The sequence below is a fragment of the Rhinoderma darwinii genome, chromosome 1 (genome assembly GCF_050947455.1).
Source record: "Rhinoderma darwinii isolate aRhiDar2 chromosome 1, aRhiDar2.hap1, whole genome shotgun sequence".
NCBI lineage: Eukaryota > Metazoa > Chordata > Amphibia > Anura > Rhinodermatidae > Rhinoderma > Rhinoderma darwinii.
Window position 1 is genome coordinate 649628848 of NC_134687.1, and position 24406 is coordinate 649653253.

Consider the following 24406-nt stretch of genomic DNA (forward strand, 5'->3'; position numbering starts at 1 on the left):
TCCTGTGGACAGCGCTTGATTGGAGCCAATTTCATCCTACAACAGGACAATGACCCAAAGCACACCTCCAAATTATGCAAGATATATTTAGGGAATAAGCAGGCAGCTGGTATTCTATCTGTAATGGAGTGGCCAGCGCAGTCACCAGATCTCAACCCCATAGAGCTGTTGTGGGAGCAGCTTGACCGTATGGTACGCAAGAAGTGCCCATCAAGCCAATCCAACTTGTGGGAGGGGCTTCTGGAAGCATGGGGTGAAATTTCTCCCGATTACCTCAGCAAATTAACAGCTAGAATGCCAAAGGTCTGCAATGATGTAATTGCTGCAAATGGAGCATTCTTTGACGAAAGCAAAGTTTGAAGGAGAAAATTATTATTTCAAATAAAAATCATTATTTCTAACCTTGTCAATGTCTTGACTATATTTTCTAGTTATTTTGCAACTCATTTGATAAATATAAGTGTGAGTTTTCATGGAAAACACAAAATTATCTGGGTGACCCCAAACTTTTGAACGGTAGTGTAGTTAAGAATAAAACACAACGATCCGGTTTAGAAGATAAAAATAAAAATACATTTTCATTGATATCTCCAACAGTATTTTCCACTGCCCATAGCTCCAATTACACTCAAATAATCAATATCATTAAGAAGTACATCCCTATGTTGAATCAAAGCACTACTTTGCCCAAATAATCAATCGAGGCAAATATGTGGCCAAAAAAGGTAAAAGCCTTGGTGACATCCTGTCACCTAGCCTTTTCACATCCAGCACCACAAATAAAACATGGCTATTGCAAAAAAGTGTTTTTATACATGTGGTGCTAACAGATGCAATGTCTGTATACACCTTATAAAAACAAAGGAATTCACTTTACAAAAGAATAAAATACATCAAATAAACATGTTTATAAACGTTGATACACATCATGTGGTTTATATGATTATATGTGCATCATGCAATCTCAAATATATAGGCTGCACAACCACGAAACTTAAGACACGTATAGCAGAACACACATCAGACATTCTAAAAAGCTCCGCTAAAACATCAGGAGCTTCTAAACATTTCATCGCTAGACATAACAACTCCCTAGAACACTTCAGATTCCATGGTATAGAAGTGGTGAAAAAAAACAGTCAGGGGAGGTGACTGGAAAAGACACCTTTTCAATAGAGAAGCCCTTTGGATTCTCCAAATGGATACGCGGTATATGAAAGGTTTAAAGAGGCTCTGTCACCACATTATAAGTGGCCTATATTGTACATGATGTGATCGGCGCTGTAATGTAGATTACAGCAGTGTTTTTTATTTAGAAAAACAATCATTTTTGACGGAGTTATGACCTATATTTGCTTTATGCTAATGAGTTTCTTAATGGACAACTGGGCGTGTTTTACTATATGACCAAGTGGGCGTTGTGGAGAGAAGTGTATGACGTTGACCAATCAGCGTCATACACTTCTCCCCAAACATTTATACAGCACATAGCGATACAGCTATATCGCTATGTGCTGCCACATAAACATACTATAACGTTACTGCAGTGTCCTGACAATGAATATAGATTACCTCCAGCCAGGACGGGATGTGTATTCAGAATCCTGACCACTGCTCTGTGATTTACAGCACAGCAGGCGTAGTCTCGCGAGATTACGCTGTAAGCTGTCATTTACAGCGAGATCTCGCTGTGCTGTAAATCACAGAGAAGTGCAGAGAAGTGTCAGGATTCTGAATACACATCCCGTCCTGGCTGGAGGTAATGTATATTCATTGTCATGACACTGCAGTAATGTTATAGTGTGTTTATGTGACAGCACATAGCAATATAGCTACACTACCGTTCAAAAGTTTAGGGTTACTTAGAAATTTCCTTATTTTTTTAAAGAAAAGCACAGTTTTTTTCAATGAAGATAACATTAAAATAATCAGAAATACACTCTATACATTGTTAATGTGGTAAATGACTATACTAGCTGCAACCGTCTGGTTTTTAATGCAATATCTACATAGGTGTATAGAGGCCCATTTCAAGCAACCATCACTCCAGTGTTCTAATGGTACATTGTGTTTGCTAACTGTGTTAGAAGGCTAATGGATGATTAGAAATCACTTGAAAAACCTTGTGCAATTATGTGAGCACCGTTGTAAACATTTTTGCTGTTTAGAGGAGCTATAAAACTGACCTTCCTTTGAGCTAGTTGAGAATCTGGAGCATTACATTTGTGGGTTCGATTAAACTCTCCAAATGGCTAGAAAAAGAGAGCTTTCATGTGAAACTCGACAGTCTATTCTTGTTCTTAGAAATGAAGGCTATTCCATGCGAGAAATTGCCAAGAAACTGAAGATTTCCTACAACGGTGTGTACTACTCCCTTCAGAGGACAGCACACACAGGCTCTAACCAGAGTAGGAAGAGAAGTGGGAGGCCCCACTGCACAACTGAGCAACAAGACAAGTACATTAGAGTCTCTAGTTTGAGAAATAGACGCATCACAGGTTCTCAACTGGCAGCTTCATTAAACAGTACCCGCAAAAGGCCAGTGTCAACATCTACAGTGAAGAGACAACTCCGGGATGCTGGCCTTCAGGGCAGAGTGGCAAAGAAAAAGCCATATCTGAAACTGGCTAATAAAAGGAAAAGATTAATATGGGCAAAAGCACACAGACATTGGTCAGAGGAAGATTGGAAAAAAGTGTTATGGACAGACGAATCGAAGTTAGAGGTGTTTGGATCACACAGAAGAACATTTGTGAGATGCAGAACAACTGAAAAGATGCTGGAAGAGTGCCTGACGCCATCTGTCAAGCATGGTGGAAGTAATGTGATGGTCTGGGGTTGCTTTGGTGCTGGTAAAGTGGGAGATTTGTACAAAGTAAAAGGGATTTTGAATAAGGAAGGCTATCACTCAATTTTGCAACGTCATGCCATATCCTGTGGACAGCGCTTGATTGGAGCCAATTTCATCCTACAACAGGACAATGACCCAAAGCACACCTCCAAATTATGCAAGAACTATTTAGGGAAGAAGCAGGCAGCTGGTATTCTATCTGTAAAGGGGTGGCCAGCGCAGTCACCAGATCTCAACCCCATAGAGCTGTTGTGGGAGCAGCTTGACCGTATGGTACGCAAGAAGTGCCCATCAAGCCAATCCAACTTGTGGGAGGGGCTTCTGGAAGCATGGGGTGAAATTGTTCCCGATTACCTCAGCAAATTAACAGCTAGAATGCCAAAGGTCTGCAATGATGTAATTGCTGCAAATGGAGCATTCTTTGACGAAAGCAAAGTTTGAAGGAGAAAATTATTATTTCAAATAAAAATCATTATTTCTAACCTTGTCAATGTCTTGACTATATTTTCTAGTGATTTTGCAACTCATTTGATAAATATAAGTGTGAGATTTCATGGAAAACACAAAATTGTCTGGGTGACCCCAAACTTTTGAACGGTAGTGTATATCGCTATGTGCTGTATAAATGAATGGTTAGAAGTGTATAACGCTGATTGGTCAGCGTCATACACTTCTCTCCACAACGCCCACTTGGCCATATATTAAAACACGCCCAGTTGTCCATTGAGGAATGCATTAGCATAAAGCTAATATAGGTCATAACTCCGTCAAAAATGATCGTTTTTCTAAATAAAAAACACTGCTGTAATCTACATTACAGCGCCGATCATATTATATAGAAGATAGGGCACTTATAATGTGGTGACAGAGCCTCTTTAAACTGGAGGGGAGATCTTTTATTTTTATACTGAACCATATTTGTTTCTATATCAAACATATGTTATGCTCCCAGGTTCCACTCCATAAGTCTGACATTCTGGGCTATCCTGTTTGATCATGTAGGGCCTTCCAAGATGGTTTAGGCTGGTAGTATCATTCTTCCATTATATTTGATGCCTAGAAGTGTCTTTTTACTGTGGTCTTGTTCTCTAGTTTTATTTCTTTATGGCAAGCGATTCTATACAAGATATGTGCCATCTTTATTCAAATAGGTCTAGATTTTCTTACGATGTTTCTTTAAATGTATATTATCAATGCTCTAACGCATACTTTGCGGTTCAGAATCTTCAGTGTATTGTTAGTCCCTTCTCTATAAATCTCCCAAATAATAACCAATACTTTCCTTTTTTCTTGTGATATGATTTTTCTCTAATGAAAAATTTAATTTTTAAACCGCAGGTGCAGCGTTTACTAGTATAATTCACGTGTCGTTGGTTGCATTTTCATGCAGTAGATTTCAAGACACACAAATAGTTTATGATAACTTCCTTCATATTCGCTGCATTTTAGTCCATATTGTAGATCATTATGTGTCATTCTTATGTAATAACCTAGGTGATATATTGCATTACAAATTTCTTTCTAATTTCCAGGATATATACAATTCTTGTTTAAACACATGCAATCGGCAATTATTAAAATACTGCTGACTGACTAGTTTCTATAGGTGGAGTTAGCTCTGTTTTTTACGGAGTCAGGATTGGCTTATGTTGATTTTAAAACACATGGTTTGAACTTGTTACGTTATGCTATGAGTAAGAACACTTAGAAACGCGTTAACGGTAACATGCCTGCCTGCGTCCCTTTGGACTTTTATTGATATGTCCCAATAAAGCTTTCTTTTTTATACATGCTCAAATGTTGGATGTGCTGAGGATTTTTTCACTTTTGCACATTTCATCAGAAGTATTCAGCCAACCGTTGCCGAATGATTTTATATATAGCTTATCCAGTGGCTTATTTTTAAGGTTTAGCAACCTATCCCTAATAAGCAGTCAAGTTAAAAGTTCAGGGCACTCCAGAGCTCCTAGGAGGAACAAACTCAGCCCCTAAGTTGGATTAATGCCCCAGCTACAGGGAGGCCAACACAGATGGAGCAGTACAGTGCAGTACAGGTGGAGCAGCACAGAGACAATAACACAGTAGCAGCAGTATCACAGCAGGCCAGCCAAGATATCTGATGTCAGAGCAGAATAGCACCACATACATTTAAAGAAGGGAGAGGACAAATTCAGGGTCAAGACGGTTAATCCCGCTCAAGTTTACCATACACTCCAGGGGTCATCCAAGGATCTTCTGTAGTGTCCTCTGGAGGCTAGCAGTGAACGGCATCAGCGGTGTTCAGCATAGAAGAGAGAGGATCGTGGGGAGAGCACAGTCGCGCATGCGTGCGGACGTTCCTACATCACGCCACCACCTTAATGGTCAGAAGGGACATGTTAAAAGCCATCCCGCTTTTAAAGTGACCAGTCTTCTCTTATAATTCAATCAGCATAACACAGTGATATCATCTGCCTTGTCCTCGTTAACACTTTCTCCTGAGCTAATGAGATCACTGCAATTATGTTTAAGAGGTCATATTGTGGCAGGGCTGAAATGCAGTTGAAATGGGGTTTTTGTGATTAAGTTAATTTTCCTGGAAAGGAATGACTTTGAAATCAACTACAATTCATCTGATCACTCTTCATAACAATCTAGAGTTAATGCAAATTGCCGCTATAAAAACTGAAGCAGAAAATGTTGTGAAAAATAAAATTTGTGTCATTCTCAAAACTTTTGGCCAGGACTGTACAGCTGACACCCACTGGTGATGGTGCAGACTCCCCATCAAACATGTACAGTGGTTTGTGGAAATGCTTTTCCAACATTGCTGTATCTACACGGCAGATATCAGGAAAGGTTAAAGGACATTTAAATTAATCTCACAAAGTGACACATCAGATTAAAATAAAAAAATGGGACTGTGTTCACAAGGCCATATTTGGCTAGCCAAGGAGTTATTGTCTGTCTATGAATAACCAGATGAGTTACAAAATCTTTTTTGCTCCTATAGCTTTTCCCACAGGCAAAACAAGAATACAGGTTTTGTTTATGCAAATTTTTTGATGAATTTAACAATTTTTACATAGTTACATAGTTACATAGTTTGTACGGTTGAAAAAAGACACATGTCCATCAAGTTCAACCAAGGGATGGGAAAGGGGAAGTGGGATGGGAAAGGGGAAGTAAATTTTTCTACACATAGCAGTTAATATATTTCCATGTAAAATATTTTCCTTACATAGAACAAAATTACTTCTCCCCTCTGTGAGTTTTCTCATATTTAGCAGTATTTGATTTTCATAAAATGTATTTCCCACATTCTGAACATGATTATGGTTTGTCTGTGTGACTTCTCTCATGTGTAACAAGACTTGATTTCTCTGTTAAACCTTTCCCACATTCTGAACATGAATATGTCTTCTTCCCTGTGTGACTTCTCTCATGTGTAACAAGATGTGATTTATGTGTAAAACATTTCCCACATTCTGAACATAAATATGGCTTCTCTCCTGTGTGACGTCTCTCATGTTTAACAAGACTTGATTTCTCTGTAAAACATTTCCCACATTGTGAACATGAATATGGCTTCTCTCCTGTGTGAATTCTCTCATGTAAAGTAAGACCTGTTTTATCTCTAAAGCACCTCCCACATTCTGAACATGAATATGACTTCACCCCTGTGTGATTTCTGTTATGTGTAGTAAGACTTTATTTATGTGTAAAACATTTCCCACATTCTGAACATGAATACGGCTTCTCCACTGTCTGAATTCTTCTGTGCTTTAAAAGACCTGAGATTTTTGTGAACGGTTTACCACATTGAAACCTTTTACCCCCTTTCTGACCAGTACTTGTGGTAACTATCTGGGATTGGTCAGGAGAAGGATCCTCATGATTTGGGGAATTATATGATAGATATTTACTGTGAAGTCCTGGATGTACATTAATGGTAGTGTGGGTTTCTCTTGAAGACTGCTGCTTGAGCTTGATATCTTCATCTTCTACTTCATAATTTATCGAAAACAAGACGTTTCCCTTAGAGTTCTTACTGGCATCTTCTGTTAGGATTAAAAATGGATATTTTGATTTGTATATTTTTCAAACCACACAGTAGACACATTTATAACATATTAGGCTGCATGCAGGTTGTTTTTTTTATAGTCAGTCAGAAGTGGATCCATCAGGATGGAGAGGTTTGAGCCATTCCGTTCAAAACCACCACTGGCTTTGGCTCAAAAAACCTGCAGGAAATACTGCCACAAAAACTGAATGCCTAATTCCAGCCTTATAAATCTTTAAAAAACACTTTAAATGGACAATACATTTTCATTAAAAACTGGTGTTAAACTAATAGTATACCTGATATCTAGCAATTTTGCTATTTAATTTCTTCAAAAAATTTCTGCTTTATCCTTGCAAAGTCTGCATGAAGTTGCTGCCACTATGGGACTTCTTTAATTTGCTGTCCACCCTCGGTTGTCCTGCAAATTCAGTCTCTAGTTACTGAAAAGAGTAGGCAGACTGCAGAAATGCAGGTGACTCTCTCTGGTAAAGCTCCCTCTACTCATTGCCTGCCTGATCTCTCTCATGTAAACCCTGCAGTAGGTTCTTGCATCGCTCTCTGCTTTGTTGAAGATTTTTTCTGAAGTCCCAGCATTTCTCTGACTCCCATGTGCACTTTACCCTAGATGTCTAATGTTTTCTGCAAGTATTTCTTAATAATAACTAATAAGCTGCATGTACAGGGTTCTCATGTCATGCTAAAAATTTGTCTTTTGCAGAGAATCGCAGGAAATCCTGGCATTTTGCGGTGACCTCACACAAATCGTGGCAAAATTGTACAGTTTTGCTTTTATTTGCAAGAATTTTCAAAACTCTAAAATGCGGGTACGACATCATAACATCGTTGGGGACTCAGGAGCGTGACTATTTTGAACTTTTAGATAAAAACATACCGTAGGTGTGCTTTAAAAGCTATCAATGATAAAGTCCGGGATTCTGGCCTACACCCGGTCACCACTTTTATTACATAAACCTTAACTTGATAAAACAAACATATATTTAACCCCTTATTGACCAGCCTATTTTTTAGGTTTTTCCATAGTCTCATTCAAAAAGCTATAAAAAAAATTATATTTCCGTCGACATAGCTGTATAAGGTCTTGTTTTTTGCGGGACAAGTTGTTTGTTTTAATAGCACCATTTTGGGGTACATATAATTATTAATTAACATTTATTACCTTTTTTTTTGGAAGAGGAATAGAAACAAAACAGCAATTTCTCCACACTTTTTTGCGTCCTAAATTTACGCCGTTTACTGTGTGGTATAAATAAGGAAAATGTACTCACCAAAATTTTTATTTCCTGGAGTCCGTAGGCAGCACAACACATATGGGTTTTAGTCCCCTAGGTACAATCAAGCAGAGACAGGTTAATTAGCAATAAGCAATTATACAATTAAGGACTTACCCTATAAGTATGCACCGGAAATCGGGCCCCAGCGTATTTTTACGAAGCAATAGTCATAAGTCCTGCCAGGGGGGGGAAGCTTGCGCTGCCTACGAACTCCATGAAATTAAATTTTCGGTGAGTACATTTTTGTTTCCCTGATCGTCCTTGGTAGCACAACACATATGGGACTTGCAAGGCAATAGCTATATGGGCGGGATAGCAGATGCCATTTCAAGCACTCTTTTGCCAAATAGAGAACCCTCTGATGCCAGTGAGTCGAGTCTGTAGTGCTTGACAAAGGTTGATGTGGATGCCCACGTAGCCGCTCTGCAAATTTGATCCAGACGGATACGCCCGACTTCTGCCCATGAGGTAGCTGTAGAGGATTTGAAGGAGAGAAATCTGATGGAGGACTCTTGCATGGGTTCAAACGGTGGCTTTCTTAGAGCCGACACCACCACTGAAAGATCCCAGGAAGGAGAGGGTACCTGAGAGACTGGGCTAAGGTTTCTTAAAGCCTTGAAGAAGGTCTTCCCCAACTGCTGGTTGGAGAAACGATTTTGCAATTGGGCATTAATTGCCGTGAACTGCACCTTAAGGGTATTTAGCTTCAAACCTTTATTGAAGCCCTCCTGAAGAAATTGTAGGATAGTATTCAGAGAGACTACGTTTACTGAAGTTTTAGAGCACCAGGAAGTAAACAGGGACCGTTGAAGGTCATCTAGCTGAGAGCAAGGTAATCCCAATGAATGTTGTTCTGCCCAACTCATAAGTCGTCTGCACTCGGTTTACATTGAGGCACTCCTCGTTCCTCCTTGCTTGTTTACATAGAACACAGTTGCAAGGTTGTCTGACTGGATCAGGATTTGGGTATTTCTCAGATGGGATTGAAAAGACATTAGGACTGCTCTGGTTTCCTTCATGTTGGAGGATAGTGACACTTCCCTCTGACTCCATCTGTTCTGAACCCATAGGTGATCTACATGGGCACCCCAGTCCCAGGAGGAGGCATCCGTTGTGAGGACTTTCTGTGGTCGGGGAAACAGAGACTTGCTGTACCGGAGAGTGTCCGGGATTAACCACCAGCTGAGGTCTTGAAGGGTGAAGTTGGAGACTCTGAAAAGGGCGTCCAAATTTATGACATTTTTGTCCCAGGCTCTGAGAATGTTGAGCTGTAATGATCTCATGTGGGCTTTGGCCCAGGGGACCGCATCTATGAATGAGGTCATTAGACAAAGGAATTTCATAGCTCCTTGAACCGATATAGTCGGATGGCAAATAAGCCGTTCTATTGTACCCCAGATTACAGTAATCCTCTCTGGAAACAACTCGTCTGTCATCGACTGGAAATTCACCATGTACCATAAAAATTTCAGATTCTGTGATGGTGAGAGCTGTGACTTTCTGAAGTTCACCAGGAACCCATGAAAGTTAAGAAACTCCAATGTGGTTTGGAGATGTTCTTGTAGAAGGGACTCTGATGATGCTTTTATTAGCCAGTCGTCCAAGTAAGGGACCACATATATGCCTTTCAGCCTCAGTGCTGCTGTTAGGATCACCACGATTTTCGTGAACACACGGGGTGCCGAAAAAATCCCGTAGGGTAGGCAGGTAACTTGGAAGTGCTGTACTCCGCCTTGCCTCTGGACCACCAATCGGAGAAACCTTTTGTGCGCGGCCAGAATCGGGTCATGCAAGTATGAGGTCGATTGTTGCCAGCACGTCGTTCCTTTCCAGAAGGTTCATCACTGACCAGATAGTCTCCATCTTGAAGGTTTTCCTCACCAGATATTGATTGAGGAAAGTCAGGTCTATTATCAGCCTCCAACTGCCGTCTGATTTGGGCACAGGGAACACTCTGAGGTAAACTCCTTGCCCTTTTTCTGAGACTGGGACATCTTCTAGGGCTGCTTTCTGGAGAAAGACCTGTAGAAGCTGATGGACTATTGGGTTGTGATGCCTGTTGAGGAAAAAGTGGTCTGGGGGGAGAGTTCTGAACTCCAAAGAGTATCCTCTGATGGTTGCCATCACCCAGTCATCGGATGATGTCACCAACCACTGAGAGGAGTATCTCTGAAGCCTTGCTCCTACTTGTAGGATTGGCTGGGCATCATAAACTGTTTGGATTTTGAACAGGGTTTTTTCTTCCAAAAGGAGGAAGGGTTTTCCCGCTTCGTTTTAAACGTGCGCTGACGGTCTGGAAACCTTCTTTTGAACTTCGGGGATTTTCTTCTCTGATACCGAAAGTAACGCCTGGTATCCTTCCTTTTAGGTTCAGGAAACCTAGCCCCTTTGCCTTCCCCTAAGGAATTCAAAATATCCGCTAATTGGGGACCAAACAGAGATTCTGGCTGAAAAGGGAGGCTACAAAAATTATTTTTGGAGGGATTATCCCCAGACCATAACATAAGCCAATGAGCCCTTCTGGCCGTATTCGATAGGGAAAAGGCCCTGGATGCACACTTGATGTTATCCAGCTGGGAGTCACAGAGGAACTCCGAAGCTGACTTCATCACTGGGAGGGACTGGAGAATTTCTGCCCTTGGGACTCCATCTTCTAGATCCCTTGACAGGTGGCTTAACTGGACCTGGAGTGCTCTAGCCACCGGTACTGAAGACAAAGAGGCTTTGCACGAGCCCACTGCTGAAGTATACACCTTCTTCAGAAGTAAATCCGCCTTGCGATCCATGGGGTTTTTCAGCAGGGCTGATTCATCGGGTGGAAAAACGGCTTTAATTTAATTTAATTGAACCAATGGCAAGTCCAGTTTTGGAATATTCTCTTTGGAGCCAGTTTTATCCAGTCTGTATGTAATGACGGGGGTGGGGAGACAGACAAGTGAGCCCTAATCTACCCGCCACTCAGTCCCTGCCTACTTGCAACGACCCGCCCTAAGCGACGAGGTACAACTGGGCGACGGTCCCTACGCTCAATAAGTGCATGACAGACAAACAGACAAGGGTACACAGAGCTAGGGGGAGAAAGGGGCAGTTGCCCATGGCAACACCGTGAGCAACAAGAGAAGTGAACAAGCCGAGTCAAACCAGGAGTGTACGAGGTACCAAACGCAGAGCAGGAGAGTAGACAGCAAGCCGGGGTCAATATGAAGCAAGGACAATAGTACAAGAAGCTGCAGCAGGGCCAGGAAACCAAACGAGAAGAAATCACAAGCAAGGAGGAACAGGAAAGGCAGGTATAAATAGACAGAGGGCGGGAGCTAGCTCCGTCTGGCCAGGCTGTGATAGGTTCTCCCACTCCTAAGCCTGCCACACTGAGTGGTGGAAGATGGAGTCAGTCTCACAGACATAGAAGCAGGTGCAGACTGATTATCTATGGGCGTTAACCCCGAAGCTGTGTCTGGCAGATCCTTTACAGTACCCCCCCTTTTATGAGGGGCCACCGGACCCTTTCTAAGTGGACCTGGTTTACTGGGGAAACGAAGGTGAAACCTCCTGACCAATATCCCAGCGTGTACATCCCGAGCGGGTACCCAAGTCCTCTCCTCAGGCCTGTATCCTCTCCAATGGACCAGGTACTGGAGGGAGCCTTGGACCATCCTGCTGTCCACAATCTTGGCCACCTCGCATTCTGCCCCCTCAGGGGTGAGAACAGGGACCGGAGGTTTCCTCGAGGGAGCCAAGGACGGGGAGCATCGTTTAAGGAGGGAGGCATGGAACACATCGTGTACTCGAAAAGATGGGGGCAACTCCAGTCGGAAGGAGACAGGATTGAGGACTTCAATGACCTTGTACGGCCCTATAAACCGGGGAGCAAACTTCTTGGACGGGACCTTAAGGCGCAAATTTTTAGACGATAGCCACACCAGATTCCCGACCATAAACAAGGGGTTAGCAGAACGTTTTCTATCTGCCTCAGTTTTTTGTATGCTCTGGGACGCCTCTAGGTTCTTCTGAACCTGAGCCCAGACTGCGCACAGTTCCCGTTGAACGACCTCTACCTCGGGATTGTTGGAACTACCAGGTGAAACGGAAGAGAACCGTGGATTAAATCCAAAATTACAGAAAAAGCGGGAGACCCCTGACGAGTTAATGACCCGGTTATTAAGGGAAAATTCGGCGAGGGGAATGAATGAGACCCAATCATATTGACAGTCAGAGATAAAACACTTTAAATATTGTTCTAGAGACTGATTAGTCCTCTCAGTTTGGCCATTAGTTTCAGGATGGAAGGCAGAGGAGAAGGACAGATCAATCTCCAACTTTTTACAGAATGCTCTCCAAAACAATGAAACAAATTGTACCCCTCTATCAGAAACAATATTGACAGGAACCCCATGGAGACGCAGGATGTGTTTGACAAACAAGGTAGCTATCATCTTAGCATTGGGTAGTTTCTTGAGGGGCACAAAATGACACATCTTACTGAAGCGGTCTACTACAACCCACACCACGGACTTGCCTTGAGATGGAGGCAAATCCGTGATAAAATCCATAGAGATATGGGCCCAAGGTCTCTGGGGAATGGGCAAAGAACATAGTAAGCCCTCTGGTCGGGACCTGGGAGTCTTGGACCTAGCACAAACTTCACAAGCGGCGACGTAGGCCTTAACGTCTTTAGGCAACCCAGGCCGCCAATAGTTTCTGGCAATGAGGTGCTTGGTACCCAGGATGCCTGGATGGCCAGATAGTGCAGAGTCATGATTTTCCCTAAGTACCCTTAGCCTGAATTGCAGGGGAACAAACAGCTTGTCCTCAGGAAGGTTCCCGGGAGCTGAACCTTGATCAGCCGCAATTTCAGAGACTAAATCAGAATCAATAGCGGAAATGATTATACCTGGAGGCAAAATACAAGCAGGATCTTCCTCCGAAGGAGGGCTGGCCATGAAGCTACGTGACAGTGCATCAGCCTTAATATTTTTAGACCCAGCCCTATAGGTAACCACAAAGTTGAATCTGGTAAAAAATAACGCCCAACGAGCTTGTCTTGGGTTTAGCCTCCGGGCAGATTCTAGGAAAACCAGATGCTTGTGGTCGGTAAGGACCGTTACCTGGTGCCTAGCCCCCTCCAGGAAGTGGCGCCACTCTTCAAATGCCCATTTAATGGCGAAGAGTTCGCGGTTGCCAATATCATAGTTACTCTCAGTGGGTGAAAACTTCCTGGAGAAGTAGGCACAGGGACGGAGATGGGTGAGGGACCTGGTACCCTGGGACAAGACAGCCCCCACTCCCACCTCGGACGCGTCAACCTCCACGATAAATGACTCCATTTGGTTGGGCTGAACCAGCACCGGGGCCGAGATAAAGCACTTCTTAAGGACCTCAAAAGCCTGGACAGCCTCAGGAGGCAAGTGGAGGAGATCAGCACCTTTGCGAGTGAGATCCGTAAGAGGCTTAGCGATGACCGAGAAGTTAGCAATAAACCTCCTGTAATAATTAGCGAACCCCAGGAAGCACTGTAACGCCTTCAGGGAGGCAGGTTGGACCCATTCGGCCACAGCCTGGACCTTGGCAGGGTCCATGCGGAATTCATGAGGAGTTAGGATTTGGCCCAAAAATGGTATCTCCTGCACCCCAAACACACATTTTTCGGTCTTCGCAAACAGTTTGTTTTCTCGAAGGACCTGGAGCACCTTCCTGACATGCTCAATGTGGGAGGACCAGTCCTTGGAAAACACAAGTATGTCATCAAGGTACACTACAAGAAATACCCCCAGGTAGTCTCTTAAAATCTCATTTATGAAATTCTGGAAGACCGCGGGAGCATTACACAACCCAAAGGGCATGACGAGGTATTCAAAATGACCTTCGGGCGGTTTAAAGCAGTCTTCCACTCATCCCCCTCTTTGATGCGGATAAGGTTATAAGCCCCCCGTAGATCAAACTTAGAGAACCATTGGGCCCCCTGAACCTGATTAAAGAGATCAGGAATCAGAGGAAGGGGATACTGGTTCCTTACAGTGACCTTATTCAAGCTTCGGTAGTCAATGCATGGCCTAAGACCACCATCCTTCTTCCCTACGAAGAAGAAGCCAGCACCTACCGGAGAAGTAGAGGGGCGAATGTAACCCTTGGCCAGGCATTCCTGGATATACTCTCTCATGGCTTCACGTTCGGGACAAGAGAGATTAAATATCCTACCCTTAAGGAGCTTAGCTCCTGGTACCAAATTGATTGCGCAATCATATTCTCTATGAGGAGGTAACACTTCGGAGGCCTCCTTAGAGAAAACATCGGCGAAGTCCTGAACAAACTCAGGTATCGTGTTCACCTCCTTAGGGGGAGAAATAGAATTAACAGAAAAACATGACGTCAAGCATTCATTACCCCACTTGGTAAGGTCCCCAGAATTCCAGCCAAACGTGGGATTATGCAACTGCAACCAGGGAAGGCCTAAAACCAAATCGGATGATAATCCCTGCATTAACAGTACAGAGCACTGCTCCAAATGCATGGAGCCAACAAGGAGTTCAAAAACAGGGGTATGCTGTGTAAAATAACCATTAGCAAGAGGAGTGGAGTCGATACCCACTACCGGGACAGGTTTAGGCAAATCAATCAAAGGCATAGCTAGAGACATAGCAAATTCCACAGACATGATATTAGCAGAAGACCCTGAATCCACGAAGGCACTGCCGGTAGCAGACCTACCACCAAAAGAGACCTGAAAGGGAAGCAAGATTTTATTATGTTTCATATTTACGGGAAATACCTGTGCGCCCAAGTGACCTCCCCGATGATCACTTAGGCGCGGAAGTTCTCCGGCTGCATTCTTACGCTTAGGACAGTTGTTCACTTGATGCTTGTCATCCCCACAGTAGAAGCAGAGACCATTCTTCCTGCGGAAATCTCTACGTTGTTGGGGGGACATGGAGGCCCCGAGTTGCATAGGTACCTCCGAGTCTTCCGGGGAGGAACGAAGCAACGGAACCTCGGGAGGAATCATGGGGGAGTCAGAGGAGAAAACATCAAGACGTTCAAGTCGTCGTTCCCTGAGACGTCGGTCAAGTCGTACCGCTAAAGCCATAACCTGGTCTAGGGAGTCAGAAGAGGGATAACTAACTAGCAGGTCTTTCAGGGCGTTCGACAGACCCAACCTAAACTGGCAACTTAAGGCAGGGTAATTCAATCGAGAAGCTACGCACCACTTCCTAAAGTCAGAGCAATACTCCTCAACAGGTCTCTTACCCTGACGTAAGGTCACCAGCTGACTCTCGGCAAAAGCAGTCTTGTCAGTCTCGTCATAGATGAGTCCGAGAGCAGAAAAGAAAAGATCAACGGAGGATTGTTCAGGGGCGTCAGGAGCCAAGAAGAAGGCCCATTCTTGGGGCCCTTCCTGGAACCGGGACATAATTATACCCACCCGCTGGCTCTCAGAACCTGAGGAGTGGGGCTTTAAACGAAAATAGAGCCTACAACTCTCCCGAAAGGAGAGAAAAGTCTTCCGGTCCCCTGAGAACTGGTCGGGCAACTTGAGGTGGGGTTCAAGAGGTGAGGTGAGGGGGACTACCATGTTAGCATCAGGCTGGTTGACCCTCTGAGCCAGGGCCTGGATCTGTAGGGAGAGACCCTGCATTTGCTGAGCCAGGGTCTCAAGGGGGTCCATAGTGGTGTCAGGGACCAGGGTAGACTAGGTATGGGCTTGTGATTATGTAATGACGGGGGTGGGGAGACAGACAAGTGAGCCCTAATCTACCCGCCACTCAGTCCCTGCCTACTTGCAACGACCCGCCCTAGGCGACGGGGTACAACTTGGCGACGGTCCCTACGCTCAATAAGTGCACGACAGACAAACAGACAAGGGTACACAGAGCTAGGGGGAGAAAGGGGCAGTTGCCCACGGCAACACCGTGAGCAACAAGAGAAGTGAACAAGCCGAGTCAAACCAGGAGAGTACAAGGTGCCAAACGCAGAGCAGGAGAGTAGTGAACAAGCCGAGTCAAACCAGGAGTGTACGAGGTACCAAACGCAGAGCAGGAGAGTAGTCAGCAAGCCGGGGTCAATATGAAGCAAGGACAATAGTACAAGAAGCTGCAGCAGGGCCAGGAAACCAAACGAGAAGAAATCACAAGCAAGGAGGAACAGGAAAGGCAGGTATAAATAGACAGAGGGCGGGAGCTAGCTCCGTCTGGCCAGGCTGTGATAGGTTCTCCCACTCCTAAGCCTGCCACCCTGAGTGGTGGAAGATGGAGTCAGTCTCACAGACATAGAAGCAGGTGCAGACTGATTATCTATGGGCGTTAACCCCAAAGCTGTGCCTGGCAGATCCTTTACACTGTAGAGGTTTTTGAACCGAGTGCCCAGTTCTGATTTCCACTGAGGCTTATCCCAATCCCGTTTCATCCATGGATGGCTGGTAAAATTTTTCCCCTTGGTAATGGGAAAATAAAACAGTCTGTCCTTTTTAGGCTTGTGCTCAACCTCTTTCCCCATCTCCAATGTATCCTTCACCGCTCTGGAGATCATGGAGCTTATCCTCACTCAGGATGTAACATTCCTCGGGGACATCAGAGTCTGGGGAGTCAGAGACCACCTCTGAATCTGAACCTCCTGCAGAGGAGGAATCCTCCTGGCCCTTTTAGCATGGTGTGATGATTTTGCATCCTCAAAAACTACAGACAGCTGTTGTTTAAACCATTGCATAAATCCCCTAGAATCTTCCCTGGGAGGGGAGGCGACTGAGGTTGAGCATGAGATACACAGATCTGACACAATGTCATCTGGCAGAGGCTGGAGGCATTTCCTGCAAAGCCTGTGCCTGGATTTGTGGGTCCTTTTCCTACCTTCTCTTCTGGCAGACATCTAGAGAAGAGGCAGAAACAAACGCATGGTAGGAAAATGTGCATAGCCATCAGCATAGACACATCAGGACCCATCAATGTAAATAGCCTTACTAACCTTAGCAAGCAGAAGGCTCTCCAGAGGCAGAGCGCGCCAGGTTTCAAACAGAACGCCGGCATTATGAGCCTGCTGCGTCCGAGCATCACATTCGGGGGGGGGGCCAACCCGGGGCAGGGCCAATCCAGGGGGCAATACGGCGCGGGGCCAACGATGACATCACTATCGCCCCCATCCATGCCTCTTTAACGCCGAGCAGCACCTCTGGGTAACCGGGAGAGCGCGGGCGGTCGGTCCGGAATCCACTTCGGACCTAGACGAACGGGGGATGCTCCAACAGGGGGTCCTCCTTCCCTGCTACCATTACCAGGATCAGGTAAGGTGCATCGTCGCCGTGTACCAAGACGTTGACCGCCATCTTGGTACACCTTCATGGCTGAGGGACAGAGGCGCAGTCCTGTATGTGTAATGTCCGTGGCTGCGGGCTGTCAGCTCCAACCTCCCCATGACAGCCGGAGCCACGAGTCGGCAAGCGCTGGCCCCAGTCTCCTCCTCAGGAGACGCCAGCGCTCGCGTCCACTCACCTCTGCCGGATTCAGTACGGTGCGCACGCAGGCTCATGCACGCTCTTAAAGGGGCAGCGCGCACACCAGACCTCATGGATGAACTTTGACCCGTGAGTACCTTGGACTATATGAGGGTTCCAGCCCCCTAGTTCTATACCTGAGCATTGTTGTGTTCCCTATAGTTTGTCTATGCAAATGGAACCCTAGTGTTTCCTGCTCCCAGTGTTTCCTGTTCCTGTAACCTGGTCTAGTGCCGTGGTTTTCTTATGTTTTACTACTTTTACACAAGGAAAACTTTTTTTTTTCAAAATTATTTGTTTTTGGGTCTCTATATTTGAAGAGCCATAACCTTTTTATTTTTCCGTCGATGCAGTTGTATGAGGGACGACTTATAGTTTTTAATCGGTACCATTTTGGAGTACATGCAACTTTTTTATCACTGTTTATCACATTTTTTAAGGCAGGATGCATAGGAAACAGCAATTCTTGCATTGTTTTTTATTTTATGTTTTACGGCGTTCGCTGAGCAGGTTAAATAATATAATAACTTTATAGTTGGGGTCGTAACGGACGCGTCAATACCAAATATGTGTAACTTTTTTGAATTTTTTAATAATAAAGCATTTTGTTGGGGAAAAGTGGGTTTTTAATTTTTTTTTCACTTTGAATGTTTATTTATTTATTATTATCTTTAGTAAACTTTTTTTAAACTTTTTATTAGTCCCATTAGGGGGCTTTACTGTGCAATCACCTGATCTCTTTTATAATACACTGCAATTCCTCTGTATTGCAGTGTATTACTGCCTGTCCGTGTAAAATGGACAGGCATCCCTAGCAGGCATTAACTAGAGGCAGACCTATAGAAGACACCGGCACCCTGTGATCTTATCGCTGGGTGCTGGTGGGGTGAAAGAGGAAGCCCCTCCCTCCAAAACCACTCAGATGCGGCACTCGCTATGGGCGTTCACTAACGGGTTAAAAAAACCATAACCTTGTCTCACAATCCCACCTGTCCTCTTTTAACACATTTGATCCTCTAACACTAATTGGGAATCACTTTATTACAAGTACCTAATATTGTCATTGACAATCTAATCTTGCCCACGGATATGCGTCATGATACAAAGCACACAACTCCGGCTGAATTCACGGACATGACAATGAGGTCTGTACATCCTAATGGCTGCACAGTCACCGAATCTCAATTTTATAGAACATCTTTAGGATGTAGTGGAATATACAGAGTGAGGTTATCAATCAGAATCTGTAATAAAGGTTTCCAGTACCTTGTTATATCAATCCACTAAGAATTCAGGATGTTCTAAGGGGAAAGAGGCTCCTATCAAGTACTAATAAGGTGGACCTAGTGAGTGGCCTCTGAGTGCAGGTGATCATCATTGAGCTGGCAAGCACTGACCCCAGCCTCCTCCTAAGGAGACGCCAGGGCTCGAGTCAACTCACCTCAGCTGGATCCCGTGCGCTGTGCCTCTTTAAGAGTCGGCCCGAGCGTGCGCGCGCACCGGACATTCTGATGACCCTTGACCCGTGAGTACCCTGGACTATAAGAGGGGTCCAGCCCCCTGCTTCTATGCCTGAGCGTTGTTGTTGTTCCCTATAGCTTGTCTTTGTGATGGCCTCCTAGTTTGTTCCTGTTCCTGTACCTGTTCCTTGCATTTACATACCACCCTGGTCTAGCACTGAGTTGTGCCAAAGTCGTGTCGTGCTGTTCCACGTCTGACCTGCTTCACCTCGCCTGACGTCTACCTGCTACCTAGTCCAAGCCGACCCTGCCTTGCTACTGTCCGAGCTGCCACAGGTACCCTATACGAACTATAGACATTGTCCTGCACCCTGTTGGCCAGCTGCCTTACCGCCAAGGCGGTACGGCCCAGTGGGTCCACAGACCCATCGTGACAGTACGCTCAAGCCATGGACCCCGCTGGTCGATTCAAAACTATGACGACGTCACAGGAGATGCGAGCGTATATGCTGGACCTCCGGTCTCGACAAGACCAACTCCTCCAGGCGTTGAACATTCTTGCACGTCGGCAGGAGGCACAAGCTGCCGTACCTCCTACTACACCTCCTGGGAATGTTGATACTCAGACTACAATAGAAAAAAATCTGACATTTCGCCACTCTTCTTTTGCGTCCTAAATCTACGCAGTTTACCGTGTGGTATAAATAACACAATAACTTTATTTAGCGGGTTGTTACGATTGCAACGATACCAAATTTGTATAGTTTTGTATGTTTTACTACTTTTACACAGTAAAAACGCTTTTTTTTCAAAATTATTTGTTTTTGTGTCTCCATATTTGAAGAGCCGTAAAGTTTTTTTTTTTTCGCCGTTGCGGTCGTATGAGGGCTTTTTTTTTGCGGGACGACTTGTAGTTTTTATTGGTACCATTTTGAAGTAGATGCGACTTTTTGATCACTTTTTATTACATTTTTTTAAAGTCAGGATTCACAGAAAACAGCAATTTTTCCATAGTTTTTTATTATATTTTTACGGCGTTCACCGTGCGGGTTAAATAATGTAATAGATTTATAGTCGGGGTCGTTACGGACGCGGCGATACAAAATATGTGTAACATTTTAACTTTATTTTGTTTTTTTAATAGTAAAGCAGTTTGTAAGGGGAAAAGCTGGGTTTTTCATTTTTTCCAAATTTTATTTTAATTAACTTTATTAAACTTTTTTTTCACTTTTTTACTAGTCCCACTAGGGGACTATAATATGCGATTCTGCGATCGCATTTATAATACACTGCAATACTGTTGTATTGCAGTGTATTACTGCCTGGTCGTTTAACACGGACAGGCATCTGCTAGGTCATGCCTGCGGCATGATCTAGCAGGCATTCACTCCAAGCAGCCTGGGGGCCTTTGTTAGACCCCCGGCTGCCATTACAGACACAGACACTCGGCAATCGTATCGCCGGGTGTCGGTGGGAGAGAGAGGGAGCTCCCTTCCTCTCTCCAAAACCACTCAGATGCGGTGCTCGCTATGGAGCACCGCATCTGAGGGGTTAAACGTGTGAGATCGATACTAATATCGATCTCACACGGCAGAGCAGGGACGCTCCCAGCCCTCAGCTGCCTCTAGCAGCTGAGAGCAGGGAGCTCTGACAGTTCCCTGCTCTGTAAACTTATTCCGATGCCGCGACGTAAAAAGTCTATGGCATCGGAATAAGGCCCGTTAGTGACCGACGTAGAAACACGATGGGCCGGTCACTAACGGGTTAAATTACTAGGCTGTCAATAATCACAAAGGGAAGACTCAAATGGCCGTTCAAAGCCATTGTTCTAATATCCAAAATAATAATCATAGTAATCCAATTTGAGTAATCATGTAGAAAGAACGTAAAAAAAGGGGAAGAAAAGCAGACAATTAATAATACCCAAAAACATCCGTTTGGATGCTATAATTTCCAAAAGGAATGTAATATTCTTGAAGGTAGATTCAAAGAAAAGAATTTTCCAATACAATTGATCAAGCGGGCTCGCTCTAGGGCGGCTGAACTGACTCAAAAGTCCTGTGTTGCTCCAGAAAAAACGATGAAGGCTAGTGCTGATTGCACAAACAAAAATGGAAAAATAAATGTTAAGAAAAATACGAATAAACACTCAAACAATTTTATTACATCATACAATAGTGGTCATAATTCCGTGAGATCTATTCTGTCCAAGCACTGGCATATCCTGAAAAACGACCCATTTCTTAAAGATTTCTTACCAGATAAACCGGGCATTACCTTTACACGGTCAGCAAATTTGAAAAATATATTAGCACCAAGCCGCGTTCATAATACTAAGTTATTTACCCCAAAAATTTTCCCTACTTTAAATGGTTCTTTTAAATGTGGACAAGTGCGCTGTCTATGTTGTGATAATATTTCACACAGAAAACATACCTTTTGTTCTAATATAACTAATGAAATATTTCCCATTAGGACTTTCCTTAACTGTGGCAGTAATTTTGTCATTTATCTCCTAGAATGCTCTTGTCGACTACAGTACATTGGGTGGACTATACAGTGTCTGCGGAGCAGAATCAATAAACATAGGCATAATGTTTCAAAAGGTTTTCTAAAGCACAGTGTTTCAAGGCACTGTGCTTTCTCTCATAAGTGCCAATTTAATAAAATTAACATTACCCCTATAGAACAAATATCCTGTGACATTCCGATTCGCTTTCAGAAACTAAAACAGAGAGAAAACTTTTGGATTTTCAAATTATTGACTCTGCACCCAAACGGTTTAAATGATATTACCGAAACATCCCTTGATTAAAAATTTGTCTCTAGATCCCATACATATTTATATTTATATTTTCCGGCTTGTAAGGATTTAATTATTATTGTAAACATTTATTGTCAATTTTTTAGATACATTTTTTATGTATATGTTTATATATTTAATATTTTTTAATATTTGCTACAATTAGTACTGGGATTCTTCTACAGATTTATAATTGCCCGTATATACACTCACTCTTATTGGTTTTGTCATCCCGTTTTCCGGGTCAGCCCGTGATTCTGGTTCTCTTGAACAGCGTGGGCACCGGGTGGCCCGTTACCGTCTTCTGCGGTCCTTTTAATCTACAACATTGACGAAATTGGTATTATACAGTTTATACTTGCTCTAGTCTTCTTTTTTTTTCCTTTTAATTTTATGTAATGTATTTATCTATTATGTAAAAGGTTCTTTTATATAGCGAATTGTAATATTTGCATTTTGACAAATCATTTTTTTCTTTTTTTTTTAAACCATACTAGAATTTAACTTTTAACTTTTGATATTATGTATATTTTATACTGTATTGTGTGTATCTATATATATATATTCAATACCTTTCTCTTTTTGGTATTTATTTGGTGGTTCCAATTGCCGCAGTCAAATTTTATAGCATCCAAACGGATGTTTTTGGGTATTATTAATTGTCTGCTTTTCTTCCCCTTTTTTACGTTCTTTCTACATGATTACTCAAATTGGATTACTATTACTATGATTATTATTTTGGATATTAGAACAATGGCTTTGAACGGCCATTTGAGTCTTCCCTTTCTGATGATTGACAGCCTAGTAATTTAAGGTTGTCTTGTGTGGAGATATACATGTTTTATATATATATGTATGTCTACTGCGTATTTCACTGTGTTTAGTATACAAAGAGATGTTTATCTTGTTAAACATCGGTATGGTTGTGTAGAAACACGCTTGCACTACCTATTGAGCAGTGTTTCTAATCCTAAACTGCACGTGCCGACTACTATGTACTGTAAATTTCAGGAATGCCAACTGTCCTTCAAATGTTACGATATGGTATTGTTGCTTGTTCAAGTAATGATGTCATTTATCATTTATATATATTTTATTTTGTATTTTATTTTGTGTTTGTTATGTTCTAAATTCCTGTACTGATTACATCATTGGTGCCCTCTGACCTCGATCACATTGGCGGTTTTTTTCCACGTGGTGTATTTAAAGCAGTTCTGTTCTGACTGCAATTTATATGGCCAGAGGAAGATGCCGGTGCGGCATTGAAACGCGTAGCCTTCATCAAATAAACATCATTTAATAATTCATGCATCATTATTGAGTAGCAGCGCCGTATATGATCCCGTTTTCCACTTTTACTTGATCTTCCTAAGGAGTCGGTAATAATGGATCAGTATAAATTATCTACCCAGGAGAGACAACGCATACGCACATCTGGACTCTGTCTTTATTGCGGTCTCGATGACCATCTTGTGCGCCTGTGCCCCCAAAAATCCCAAAACCTAGGGTTGCTAGGAGTGACAACCTTGGGTAAAGTTGGACTTCCATCTATATTGTCCATACCTGTGACCATAGTGTTCGGTGACAGAACGCATCAGGTCTCTGCGTATCTGGACTCTGGATCCGCTGCTAATTTCATCCGCAGAGATCTGGTGGACCTTGTGCAATTGCCCACCACCCCTCTGGAGAGGCCGTTGACAGTTTCCTCAGTGAATGGACTACCTCTGCCCGACCCAGATAAAGCTGTGACCAAGCCGCTGAGGCTCCAAGTGGGAGCCCTTCACTCTGAACTTCTGACTTTCTATGTCCTGTCCAAAGCTGTTAACCCTGTGTTGCTGGACCTGCCTTGGCTCCGACTGCATGCCCCAGTTCTGTACTGGAATTCTGGAGAGGTTCTCCAGTGGGCCCCTGAGTGTCAAGGTCGTTGCCTGGTGCGGATTCGTTCGGCTCAGCCCTCGCTGCCTAGGTCTTTGGCAGAATTGCCGAGTCATTATGCTGCATTTTCGGACGTCTTCAGCAAGAGGGAGGCGGAGACATTGCCCCCACATCGGGCGTATGACTGCTCTATTGAACTGATTCCTGGTGCATCCCTTCCCCGTGGTAGGGTATATCCTCTCTCCTTGCCAGAGACTCTGTCCATGTCCGCCTATGTGAAAGAGAACTTGGAAAGGGGATTCATTCGAAAGTCTTCCTCCCTGGCAGGAGCCGGGTTCTTCTTTGTCAAAAAGAAAGATGACTCTCTTTGTCCTTGCATCGACTACCGTGGTCTCAACCAAATCACGGTGAAGAATAAATATCCGTTGTCACTGATCTCTGAACTGTTTCATCGTATACGTGGTGCAAATTTTTTTCTAAACTAGACCTGCGTGGGGCTTACAACCTAGTCCGGATTCGCGAGGGTGATGAATGGAAGACTGCATTTAACACCGGTGATGGACACTAGAGTATCTAGTAATGCCCTTCGGTCTGTGTAATGC

The 24406-nt window shown here is 43.6% G+C and overlaps 1 protein-coding gene and 1 pseudogene across 2 annotated transcripts in view; both read right to left on the minus strand.

Moving 5' to 3' along the window:
• LOC142698297 (uncharacterized) overlaps positions 1–24406 on the minus strand; it is a 617727-nt pseudogene that overhangs the window by 398849 nt on the left and 194472 nt on the right.
• LOC142675554 (oocyte zinc finger protein XlCOF29-like) overlaps positions 1–24406 on the minus strand; it is a 445104-nt gene that overhangs the window by 221595 nt on the left and 199103 nt on the right. The window lies entirely within an intron of this gene.